Source organism: Podarcis pityusensis (assembly GCF_964106645.2).
Source record: "Podarcis pityusensis genome assembly, chromosome: 2".
NCBI classification, from domain to species: domain Eukaryota; kingdom Metazoa; phylum Chordata; class Lepidosauria; order Squamata; family Lacertidae; genus Podarcis; species Podarcis pityusensis.
This window is the reverse complement of record NC_138029.1, coordinates 116,847,529-116,860,440: the sequence shown is the minus strand read 5'-3', so window position 1 is coordinate 116,860,440 and position 12,912 is coordinate 116,847,529. Positions and strand designations below refer to the sequence as shown.

At 44.4% G+C, this 12,912-nt stretch overlaps 1 long non-coding RNA gene across 1 annotated transcript; it reads right to left on the bottom strand.

The window, feature by feature from the left end:
* Positions 1-7,586: 7,586 nt before the first annotated feature.
* LOC308470247 lies at positions 7,587-8,440 on the bottom strand. The gene is made up of 2 exons (XR_013982300.1): positions 8,042-8,440; positions 7,587-7,993 (listed from the first exon to the last, which is right to left on the bottom strand). It is a non-coding gene; the product is annotated as an uncharacterized lncRNA (long non-coding RNA).
* Between the last annotated feature and the right edge of the window lie 4,472 nt (positions 8,441-12,912).

Here is a 12,912-nt window from a genome sequence, read left to right as displayed (position 1 = left end):
TGGCCGCCCGGCACGCCTCCGCTCTGAGCTCTCAGTCACGCCTCAGCAGAGTTGAACACAGCGGTGAAAACTGTCACGTAGCTTCACTTAGCTTCAGACAAACACACACAGAGTCCAGGTTTGTCCATTTCAGTTCTTTATTCCGACATTCCCCAGGAAACTCCTGGGCTCACCGCAGCCATGACAAACTGCAACCTTCCTCCCTCAAAGACCAGAGGGGAACAGAACGTAACTCCTCCCAGCTCCTCCCAGCTTCGAAAGCTGACGTCAGAATGTTGAGGCATCATGGGAACAACTTAACCAGTTAAGTTCCAAACCCAACAGTTCACTTCTCAGCAGTTTGAAGCTTTCCTGACTGAGAAGGGAATCCAGCATGACTTGTCAACGCCTAGATCGCCATGGATGAATGGACTTGCGGAGCGAGCAAATCAAACTTTGCTTCAAGGCCTGAAAACCTTGTTGCATGATGCCAACCTCCCTGAGAAGTTTTGGGGGGAAGCTCTGTCAACGGTTGTTTATACCGTTAATCGGAGACTGTCATCACCCATAGGTTGCACTCCGTACGAGAAGATGTTTGGTAAGAAACCGAACGTCAAGCACATGAAAATATTTGGTTCTGACATGTGGGTACACACCCCACAAAGCAACAAGCTTGGGAAGCGTGGGGCACATGGTTTGTTCATGGGTTACGAGAAAGGTGCATACAGGATATGGATGACTAACTCTAAGTCCATTAAGTTCACCAAGAGTGTTGAGTACAATCCAAAGTGGGGGGAAAATGTGGGAATTTTCCAGAGTTATCCAGAGGAGGATGGAGGTGGTGTGAAGAAAGCAGATCAAGCTGAGGAAGCTGAGGAGGATGGTGATGATGATGATGATGATCAGAGTTCGGATTCTAGTTCAGTTGGTGGCGCTGCTGCTGCTGTCAGTGATAGTGATGACACAGCAGACTACAAGAGCGCAAAGGCCTCAGTCAGACCATCTGATGCGTCTGACAATGAACTGGAAGAACCGCTGTTCACCATTGGTCACTTTTCTCTTAAGAAGGAGGAGATGAATCCAGAAGACTTACGTCTAGTTCGCAGGTCTGAAAGGGCGACCAAAAGCAGACCTCCAAAGAGATTTGCTGATGAGTTTGCTAAGACGGCAACTGCTGTTCTTAGTAGCTCAGAGAAGGTGTGGGAACCTTCAAGCTTCAAAGAGGTTCAGGAGTTAACCTCTAAAGATGCTGAGCCTTGGCTAAATGCCATGAAGGCTGAAGTTGATTCCTTGAATAGGAACCAAACTTGGGAATTGGTACTGGTAGTCCCAGGAATGAGACTGGTTGGCAGCAAATGGGTCTTCAAGGCCAAGACAGATCAGAATGGCAAGGTTGTCAGACACAAAGCCAGATTGGTTGCCAGAGGTTTTTCACAGGTACCAGGACAGCATTACCACGAGACCTACTCGCCCACCATCAAATATGAGGCCATTCGGCCTGATGCTCAAGATAGCTGCAGAGGAGAAACTGCATGTTTCCCATCATGACATTAATACAGCTTTTTTGTACGGGATTTTGGAGGAGCAGCTGTACATGCTTCCACCTGATGGAATGCAGATACAGAAGGGAATGGTCTGTAAACTGCGGAAATCCTTATATGGTCTCAAGCAGAGTGCCAGGTGTTGGAACACAAAACTCACTGAGACATTGCTTTCTCTAGGTTTTCACCAGGGCAAAGCTGATCCATGTGTGTTTGTCAAGGAGGAGGGGCAAAACAAACTGTATTGTTTATGTTTTGTTGATGATCTTTTGATGTTTTGGAAGAATCAGGCTTTTTACCAAAGCACCCTAGCTCAACTGAAGGAGCACTTTGACATGAAGGATCTTGGTGAGGTATCCAACTATCTTTCTCTGCAGGTGGAGAGGGACCAAGCAGGTAATTTTCTGGTACACCAAACACAGAAAATTGCTGATGTATTAACCAGGTTGAATTTGGTTGATGCAAACCCAGCAGACACACCGATGGTGATAGGTTACCAGGTAGATGGTACTGCTGAAGCGTTTTCTGACACTACGCTGTACAGATGCATTCTAGGCAAGTTGAATTTCATTGCTAGATGCTCAAGACCTTCCAGTAGCACCTTAAAGACCAACTAAGTTAGTTCTTGGTATGAGCTTTCGTGTGCATGCACACTTCTTCAGATACACACATGCATGCACAGATGCATGCACACGAAAGCTCATACCAAGAACTAACTTAGTTGGTCTTTAAGGTGCTAATGGAAGGAAAAAAATTTTTTGTTTTGACTATGGCAGACCAACACGGCTGCCTATCTGTAACTGCTCAAGACCTGACATTGTTGTAAGCACTAACCTGCTTAGCAGACATGCTAACAATTTTACTGTTCAGGATTGGAAAGCTCTGAAGCGCATAGCCCGCTATTTGAAAGAGACTATGCACTACAGGCTGAGGTTCACCAGTCAGAAGACTGGAGGTCTTGAAATCTTTGCAGATGCAAGTTTTGGAAGTGACACCACGGATGGTACAAGCACTTCTGGAGTGTGCTACATGTACAACCACTGTCTGTTTGACTGGCTGTGCAAAAAGCAGACGACAGTGAGCCTAAGTTCCTGTGAAGCAGAACTCAATGCTTTGTCATTTTCACTCATGGATTGTGAATGGTTGATGCAACTGTTTAAGGACATTGGGGTTACTGTGAAATGTCCTATACAAGTGTATCAAGACAATAGATCCTGTTTGGCTTTGCTGAACTCAGAGAGTTGCAAGCAAAGAACCAAGTACTTGCAGATTAAGCTACATCGTGCAAGAGAGTGTATTCAGAAAGGACTGATTCAGGTGTCCTACATGGCAGGAAATGAAATTCCTGCTGATCTGTTGTCTAAGGTTGTTAACAGAGAACAACTTAAGGTTTACGTACAGAGGTTGCAATTGGGTTGAACCACAGGTACTACAGGTTACACGGAAAGGGGGAGGATGTTAGGATATTTCCGTTCCACCTTAAGAGAGAGCAGGCTTGTGAGTCACAGAGTCTGCACATTTCCTTTTACAGGATGTTTATGTTTGCTATTGCTTTCGTTTTCTCTCTCTCTGCGCCAGAACACGCTAGCAGGCAGTCATGTTTGTTCTTTGTTCTGACCAACGCTGAATAAACATTCTAAATGATACTCTCCTGAGTGCAACTTTTGCTGTGTGAATTCTGCTGACAGAGTGTGCACCAGCCCAAGAATGTGGCAAGCTATTTCTTAGGCTTCGTGTCGCTAATTGCTGATACTGAATCTACGGGAGGTCGATGGATCGTCCGGCAGCCGGCATGGGGGCTCAGATGGACTTTATCTCCCTGGCAGTATCCTAACAGTTCCGTGTGCTACGCTGGCTCGCCAGATGCAGCTTGTCACGCTGGCCACGTGACCCGGAAGTGTCTGCGGACAGCGCTGGCTCCCGGCCTATAGAGTGAGATGAGTGCACAACCCTAGAGTCTGGCAAGACTGGCCCGTACGGGCAGGGGTACCTTTACTTTACCTTTACAACAATGCTGTATATTGCTCCCCGCTTATTTAACTTATATGCGGAATTCAACATGCGAAAGGCTGGAGTGGATGAATCCCAAGCCAGAATTAAGATTGCCGGAAGAAATATCAACAACCTCAGATATGCAGATGACACAACCTTGATGGCAGAAAGCGAGGAGGAATTAACCTCTTAATGGGGGTGAAAGAGGAGACCGCAAAATATGGTCTGAAGCTCAACATCAAAAAACCGAAGATGATGGCCACTGGTCCCATCACCTCCTGGCAAATAGAAGAGGAAGAAATGGAGGCAGTGAGAGATTTTACTTTCTAGGGCTCCATGATCACTGCAGATGGTGACAGCAGTCACGAAATTAAAAAGCGCCTGCTTCTTGGGAGAAAAGCAATGACAAACCTAGACAGCATCTTAAAAAGCAGAGATATCACCTTGCCAACAAAGGTCCGTATAGTTAAAGCTATGGTTTTCCCAGTAGTGATGTATGGAAGTGAGAGCCGGACCATAAAGAAGGCTGATCGATGGAGAATTGATGATTTTGAATTATGGTGCTGGAGGGAACACGACAAGGTTCCCAATTTCCCTATTGCTTTTTATATCGGTCCTGGAGGTTCTCTTAAATATGATTAGAAGGGACCAATTGGTTAACGGTATACAAGTCGGAGCCTAACAGTACAAATTGAAAGCATTTGCTGGTGATCTAGTACTGACATTACAGGAGCCAGAATCTAGTACTAAAAGAGTATTGGAACTGATTCAAGAATTTGGTCAGGTTGCAGGATTCAAGTTGAGTAAGTTAAAAACTAAGGTTTTAGAGAAAAATCTAACAGTGACTGAGAGGGAGAGGTTTCAGAAGGAGACAGGTTTAACATTGGTTAAGAGAGTGAAATACCTGGGGGTTAATATGACTGCCAAGAATGTGAATTTATTCAAAGATAATTATGAAAGAATTCAAGCTGAAGGCTTATGCCGATGACCTGGTCTTGTCCTTGGAGAATCCAGTGGACAGTGCCAGCAGGGTGGTAGAATTATTGGAGGATTTTGGCAGATTGTCAGGATTTAGATTAAACAGGAAGAAAACAAAAATTCTAATAAAGAATCTGGCCGACCAGGATAAAATCCAGCTGGAGCAAAAGATTGGTATTAAAATTGTGAATAAAGTAAAATACTTGGGAATTTGGTTATCACCGAAAAATATAAATTTGGTTGAAGATAACTATAATAAGGTATGGCAGGAAATAAAAAAAGATCTGGACACCTGGCACAGGCTGAAACTTTCATGGACAGGGAGGATGGCAGCAATTAAGATGTGTATTCTTCCGAAACTATTGTTTTTGTTTCAAAATATCCCGATAATTAAAGGCACCACCCGCTTTAGGAATTGGCAAAAAATCTTGTCCAAGTTTATATGGCAGGGGAAGAGAGCCAGAATAAAGCTCAGATACCTAACAGACTCAAGAGAGAGAGGTGGCTTTGCAGTCCCGAATATAAGGCTTTACTATGAGGCAGCTTGCATATGTTGGATAAGGGACTGGGCCATCCTTAGGAATACAGATCTGCTAGATTTGGAGGGTTTCGATATTAGGTTTGGGTGGCATGCCTACCTGTGGCAGGAGAAAGGTGGGGTCCACAGAGGTTTTTCTAACCATATAGTTAGAGGCTCATTACTGGAAGTGTGGAATAGGTATAAAAAACTGATTGAAAAAGGTACCCCCTGGTGGCTCTCCCCAGTTGATATCATCAAAATAAAAAAAATAAATATGTCAGGTGAAAGATGGACGTATGAGGATCTTTTAGTCAAGACAGAAGAAGGGTAGAAGGTGAAGCCTTATGATGAGTTGAAAGACAAGATAAAAGATTGGCTACATTTTCATCAGATTAATGCACTGTGGGGTGAGCACAAGAAACTGGGGATGAGTGAAAAAAAATCAAGATTCCAGATGGAAATCTTAGAGAGTAATGATAAACTCCTCTCCAAAATGTATAAACAATTATTGGAATGGGACACTAAAGAGGATTTGGTGAAGGGAGTGATGGTAAAATGGGACAGAGACCTCGGACATAATATCGAATATAATAAATGGCAGACACTTTGGAGGAAAGGTATGAAATTTACAGCGTGTGCAACCCTTCGAGAAAATTTAGAGAAAATGATGTACCGCTGGTACCTGACCCCAGCAAAGTTAGGAAAGATGTATAAAACTGTTGACAACACCTGCTGGAGATGCAAAGACAAGGTTGGGACTTTCTTCCATATCTGGTGGACCTGTGATGTAGTGAAGGAATTTTGGGGACAAATCCATGATGAATTGAAAAAAATCTTGAAGTATAATTTTCCCAAAATACCTGAGATGTTCCTTTTAGGTATGATTGGCAAGGAAATAAAAAAATCAGATCAAACCTTCTTTCAATATGCCATGGCCGCTGCGAGGATTCTAATAGCGCAAAAATGGAAATCTCCTGATTTACCCACGATTGGAGAGTGGCAAGTGAGGCTATATCAATATATTGATTTAGCGAGACTAACACAAAAAATAAGGCAAAATAATACAGTGAAACTTAAAGATGAATGGACTAAATTTTTAAATTATTTTGAGACTAATACGGGAATTAACAACTTAACAGTAGACGATAATTAATACCTTCGATGTATAATGCTAATGTTAGTACTACTGCAGAAGTAATGTAAGGATATGTAATCCAAGACCGAGTTGGACGGAAGTTTATTATTTGTCAGTGTTTATGTCCTGTGTTTCGTCTTATTCTTTTTTCTTTGTTTTTTCTTTTTCTTTCTTTTCTTTTTTTTGGATTTTTCTTCGTAAGTATATATATGTATTGTAGTATGATATGTGTATTTTTCTCAAATAAAATTTAAATAAAAAAAAAGATAATTATGAAAAATGCTGGACGGAAGTGAAAAAGGATTTAGAAATATGGTCAAATCTGAAGCTTTCATTGCTAGGCCGTATTGCTGTGATAAAAATGAATGTATTGCCAAGAAGTGGCAGGGAGATATTTCTAGATTTGTCTGGCAGGGCAAGAAGCCCAGAATAAAATTTAAAATACTAACTGATGCAAAAGAAAGAGGTGGATTTGCCCTGCCAGACCTCAAACTTTACTATGAATCAGCTGCTTTTTGCTGGCTGAAAGAATGGCTGCTTCTTGAAAACTCAGACATTTTGGATTTAGGAGGTTTCAATAATGTATTTGGGTGGCATGCATATTTGTGGTATGATAAGGTCAAAGCACATAAAGAGTTTAAAAACCATATTGTCAGGAAAGCAATATTTAATGTCTGGATAAGATATAAGGACTTATTTGAAAATAAAACCCCAAGGTGGTTGTCACCAATGGAAGCGAAGGCTCAGAAAAAGCTCAATATGGAGGCTAAATGGCCAAAATTTTGGAACAAGAGGGAGATAAATTAAAATTGCAGAGCTATGAAAAACTAAAAAACAAAGTGCGAGATTGGCTTCATTATTATCAAATAACGGAGGCATACAATTTGGACAAGAAGATTGGCTTCCAGGTGGAAAAATCAAAATTGGAAACAGAACTGTTAGACCCCCAAACTAAGACTCTGTCAAGAATGTATAACTTGCTGTTGAAATGGAACACTCAGGATGAAACGGTGAAATCTGCTATGATTAAATGGGCACAAGATGTGGGACACAACATTATGCTGGCTGACTGGGAACAGTTATGGACCACAGGTATGAAGTTCACGGCATGTAATGCCTTAAGAGAGAATATTGTGAAAATGATATACATGACACCAGTTAGGCACGCAAAAATATATCATTTGCCTGACAATAAATGTTGGAAATGTAAAGAGGCTGAAGGTACATTCTTTCACCTTTGGTGGACGTGCCCAAGGATTAAGGCTTTCTGGGAGATGATCTATAATGAAATGAAAAAGGTATTTAAATATACCTTTCTGAAGAAACCAGAGGCCTTTCTCCTGGGCATGGTCGGCCAGTTGGTGTTAAAGGATATAAATTTTTTAATATATGTGTCAGAGCTGCCCTAGGTCCCAGCTCACAAAGGACCAACGCCAGTTCGTTGTTATATAAAACAGTCTTTATTGAAGTTCATTTTAGCTTTCACAGCCGCGGCGCGCAGCTCTACGTCTGAAACTCTAGACCGCCGAAGCTCCGTCTGAATCTCCGCCCCCCAGACACCAGTTTAAGACTCTAGCCTTGCTCCACCTCTTCCTTTGCTCTTTCCTCCTCTGGGTCCGCCTGTCCGCTGGGGTTTTGCCCTTCCTAGACTCTTCTGACGCTGAGTCCCCTGAGTCTTCCCCCTGCCTCCGGCGGGCTTTGGGACCTGGTTCCCAATCCGGGTTTTCTGCTGTCCCGCGCGCCTGTACATTCGAACTTGGCGCGCGCGCCCAGCCGGCCACCTTCCTCCTGATCGTTATACTGCTCCCGTCACTGCTTCCCCCTTCGGGGAGGCTAGCTGGACCTGACCTCCCCTCCATTCCCCCACTCTCCGCTGGAGGCGTGGTCAGCCCTGACCCATCTTCTCTCCTTGCTGGAGGAGACGCTGGCCCTGACACATGGGACTCTTCCCCCCCACTGCGCTCTGGTGGGGAAGCTGGTCCTGATCTCTCACTGCTGCTTTGGGAGTCCCCTCTGGCTCTTTGCTTCTGTTGCGTCCCCCCTGGGACCCCCCTTGCCCTGACCATCGGCGCTCCCTTCTGGGAATCTTCTGATTCGCTGGAGAGGCTCATGGAATCTCTCGGGTCACTGTCATTCTCCCCTCCGCTGCCCTCAGATTCCTCCCCTTCGCTCTCCATTTCCTCTCTCCCCTGTGCCTCTGCTCCTGAGCCCCTGACAGTATGCTACAACAGCAGCAAGAATACTTATTGCAAAGTATTGGAAGACACAAGATCTACCCACCCGGGAAGAATGGCAGATGAATTCTGCCTGGGTCAGAGGAATGTGCCACAAGCGTAGGCACCGGCAGATATTCCTGTCGACCTCCCCGCGTCTCCCAACCTCTGCTGATAAGCAGGCGAGGTCCGGCGATTCTTCTCAGATGTATGAGAGGAACACACCGTTCTTCCTCTCTCCCCTTTGGTGTCCCCAGGGAGGGGAAAGAAGCAGACAGAAAACTATTTACATCATTTATTTCTGCCTCTTACATCAGTACAGAGAATCATGTCTGCACTCAACAACAGCAAGAAGAAAACTCCTCCCAAGTACATCCAGTACGGGTCATATGACACACACACACACTGAGCTAACATCCGGTGCTCAGTACAGAATGGACTGCCCCTTTGTTTCCATGGCAACAGTCACAAACATCCTGTCTGGCTTTCCAGCCACAAGCAGCTGGCTGAGCTGCTGGAGCCTTTGCTTGCTGCAGCATTGGTGCTTTATGGTAACATACTCCCCCTAAAGTATCAATGCGTGCTGCGAGCAAAGCGTCATCCAGAGAAGAAAACAAACAGTTGTTATATTTATAACATTCCCCTGTTGTTTCAGTTCCACCCTTGGAACTACCCACCACTGGTTTCACCAGTGTACCTCTCTGGTTGTCTGGCTTCCAAGGAATGAGTGCTTCTGCATTACCTTGGCTAGCTACTCTCTGTTGTGTCTTTGTCTCTGACTTAGACACTGCTTCAACCTGCTTTGAGTTGTTAACAATAGCAACACATGCAACAGCTAAGTTAGCAAACTCTTTTGAGTACCTCTTTGGTGGTACACCCTTCGTTGCTCTCTCAGACCTACGTAAGAGGTTCTGATCCTCTGTGCTCACTGGTTCAACCTTTGGACTCTGTTGAGAACCAGTAGCTATCAGTGGTTCTTCCTTCATCTGTGAAGGTCTATCCATTGTGTGAGATTTCCTCTCAACGACTGTGACAACTGAGCTGTCTGAGCTATCGCTGTCATCATCAGTACTACTGAACTCAATAAGATCAAACTCATCATCATCATCATCATCGTTTCCTGTGGGAAATGTTTGTTCTACAACCCGCTCTCGCTCTGGAGCACTCTCTAGGAACTTTGTGAGAATCACCTGACCAGATTCAGACAAAATTACTCTGTAGAGACCCTTTTCATAACCCACAAAAATGCCTCTGGCATTCTTTACTCCACCTGGAGCTTCTGTTCTCACATGAGACCCGAAAACCTTAAAATAGGCAACAGAAGGTTTTCTATTGAACAGCTTCTCAAAAGGAGAACATCCCAACTCTGTTGAGACCTTTCTCAGCCACACATGAAGATAGGACGCTAGTGATTCGGCCCAATATTCATGTGGCAAATGTGAACTCAGCAATTGCGCATTCATCCCCTTTTGCAATTCTTTGTTCACTTTTACACAGACCCCCCTGTTCCACGCTTCTTGCGAGACTGCCACTTTGTGGTCTATCCCTTTTCCATCCAGGAACTTCTGAAACTTCTGTAACAGAAAAACTTGTTTGTCATCTGTGAAAAGACAATCAATGTTAGCATCATGCATACTTTTAACCTTGTCACAAAACTCCTGAAACTTTTCTAAAGTTTCTTGCGGTTTCTCCATCATATAAACCCAAGAATAATTTGTGCAACAATCCACACACACAAGGTAATATTTTGCACCGCCTCTAGATGGTTCTAGAGGACCAATCACATCAGCATACACTCGCTGAAATGCTCTGTTGACCTTCTTCGACACCTTCCTGGTGCTCACACTGGTCACACCTGCAAGAGAGATTTCGTTAGAAACATCAGAATTACATTTCATGTAATCACTTTGATCAAAAGTCAACAAATACAGTCCATCTTTCTCTTTGGCAGTAAGAAACAGTTCTCCATCTTTGTAGATCTTGCAGCTTTTAGCATCATAGGACAGTTTCAGTCCTTTCTTTGCAATCTGCGACACGCTCAGCAGATTAAATCTCAGTTCTGGAACCAGGTAAACATCGCTTATAGTCAAGTTCAGACTTTCAAGATACACAGTCCCAATTCCAGTCGCTTCCAACTCCTGACCGTTGGCCTGTTTCACAGTGAAGCTTTGCTTCTTCAACGTCGAAAATAGTCCTCTGTGCGGGCACATATGAACCGTGGCGCCCGTGTCTATTATGAACGAGTTCTCAACATCTGGCGTGGTTCCTTTCGCCATCATAGCCTTTGCAGGTTTCACCTGGCACTTGGTACGGCTTTTGCCTGACGCCTGAGGCTTCGTAGAGCTGCTCTTTGCTCCTCTTGACTGGCGCGGCTTCTTACAGTTTCGCTGTAGATGCCCAGTCTGTCCACAATTGTAGCATCGGACAGCACTCAATGCTACACCATGCTCTCCAGTAGCATCAGCAGTGGGGGAATTAGAACTCTGTTCTTCCCTCCCCCTGTCTTTTTCTTCCAGTGCAGCAAGTCTGTCGTGTTCATTCAGGACCACAGCAAAAACTCTCTCCGCGGTCAGCTGCGCGGCCGGTAGGGAACCAAGCTGACTGGCAACAACCTTGTAGGTGCAGCTAAGGCTGTTTATCATCATGAAGCAAAACACTTCCTCCTGAAGACGGAAATTGCGTTCCACCATCTGTTGACGCAGAAACTTCATCTCTGTCAGGTGCGCTTGAACATCTCCATCAGGCGCAAGTCTCAGATTGGTCAATTTCTCAAAATACAGCAACGCTGAAGAACCAGCATCTCTCTGATGCGTTGTACGCAGCGTGTCCCATACCTCTTTCGCATTTTCTAAATGCTGAACATGCACCAACTGATCATCTGAGACACACAGAATTATAGCAGTCCTGGCCCTTACATTTTGTGATTCCCAACCTCTGGTTGGTGCTGCAGGGATGGGGTTTTCAATTACATCAAAAAGCCTCTAATTCTGCAGCAGGGCCTTCATCTTTACAGACCAAGATGAATAATTGTCATTGGTTAAGCAAGGAGGGCAAGGCAAACCTCCCCCTTTCTTGGCATCCATCTTGAAGCCAAGCCTCTTCAGCTCACTACTGTCAAACAAACTGTAAAATCCAACAGTCGTTTTTTCCTTTCTCACGCAGGCAAAACTGCAAGTTGTTTATGCTTTTTGCACCTGGCAGCTAAACTCAGGCTGCTATTGAAAAGTCCCTTCCAAGAGCTCGTAAACCTTGTAGCCAAAACATTCTCTGGTTTTGTTTCGCTTTCCCAGGCTTACACGCAGAGTCCAGCCCCTTTGCCAGTAACTTTCCGTTACCTAGCAACAATGCATTTCAATGGGACATCTTATCTACCACAAAAATTTGTGGAATGCAGGGTTCAGCCTTCAAGCTGCAGGCCTCTTCCTCCGGAGCTTTTGTTTTCTTTGAAACGCAGCTCCGTGAACCAGGGAATTAATCTTCCTGCGTTCACTCTTTTAGCCCGAAATGCAGCATACCTTGAACTTTGTTGCTCTGGAAAACACCTCTTCTTTCCATCAGCTGTCTGTGGAGCCTCTGGCTTCTGTCAGACGCTTGCCTTCCTCCTTGGAGCAGAGGAGGACAATCCACCAGCCTCTCATGCAGATGTCCGATGAATCGCAACCATCCGAAGGCTGCCAATGTTGGAATTCTGCCTGGGTCAGAGGAATGTGCCACAAGCGTAGGCACCGGCAGATATTCCTGTCGACCTCCCCGCGTCTCCCAACCTCTGCTGATAAGCAGGCGAGGTCCGGCGATTCTTCTCAGATGTATGAGAGGAACACACCGTTCTTCCTCTCTCCCCTTTGGTGTCCCCAGGGAGGGGAAAGAAGCAGACAGAAAACTATTTACATCATTTATTTCTGCCTCTTACATCAGTACAGAGAATCATGTCTGCACTCAACAACAGCAAGAAGAAAACTCCTCCCAAGTACATCCAGTACGGGTCATATGACACACACACACACTGAGCTAACATCCGGTGCTCAGTACAGAATGGACTGCCCCTTTGTTTCCATGGCAACAGTCACAAACATCCTGTCTGGCTTTCCAGCCACAAGCAGCTGGCTGAGCTGCTGGAGCCTTTGCTTGCTGCAGCATTGGTGCTTTATGGTAACAGGTGATGGAGTACATGGAACTGGCGGAAATGACTGGCAGAATCCAAGACCAGGGAGAAGAGTCGGCAGAAGAAGATTGGAAGAAATTTAAAGACTATCTACAGAAACATTGTAAAATTAAGGAATGTTAGAAGGATGCTGGAATGAAGTTATGCGGTTTTAGCAGTAATGTTATAGAATTAGGTAAAATTAGATCATGAATAGGTGAGAATGTAAAGTTACAATATATTAAGATAAATCATTAAGATAAAAGCAAAAATGGAAAGGATTTGCTGAAGTAACCAATTGAACTAGAATACAAAAAAGGGAGGTGTGAGGAGGTCAGTAAATGAAAGACTTGTAAAGATTGATTTGTTTTTAATTGTTTTTATTTTTCTGTACTTTGTTTTTTCTGTTTTCT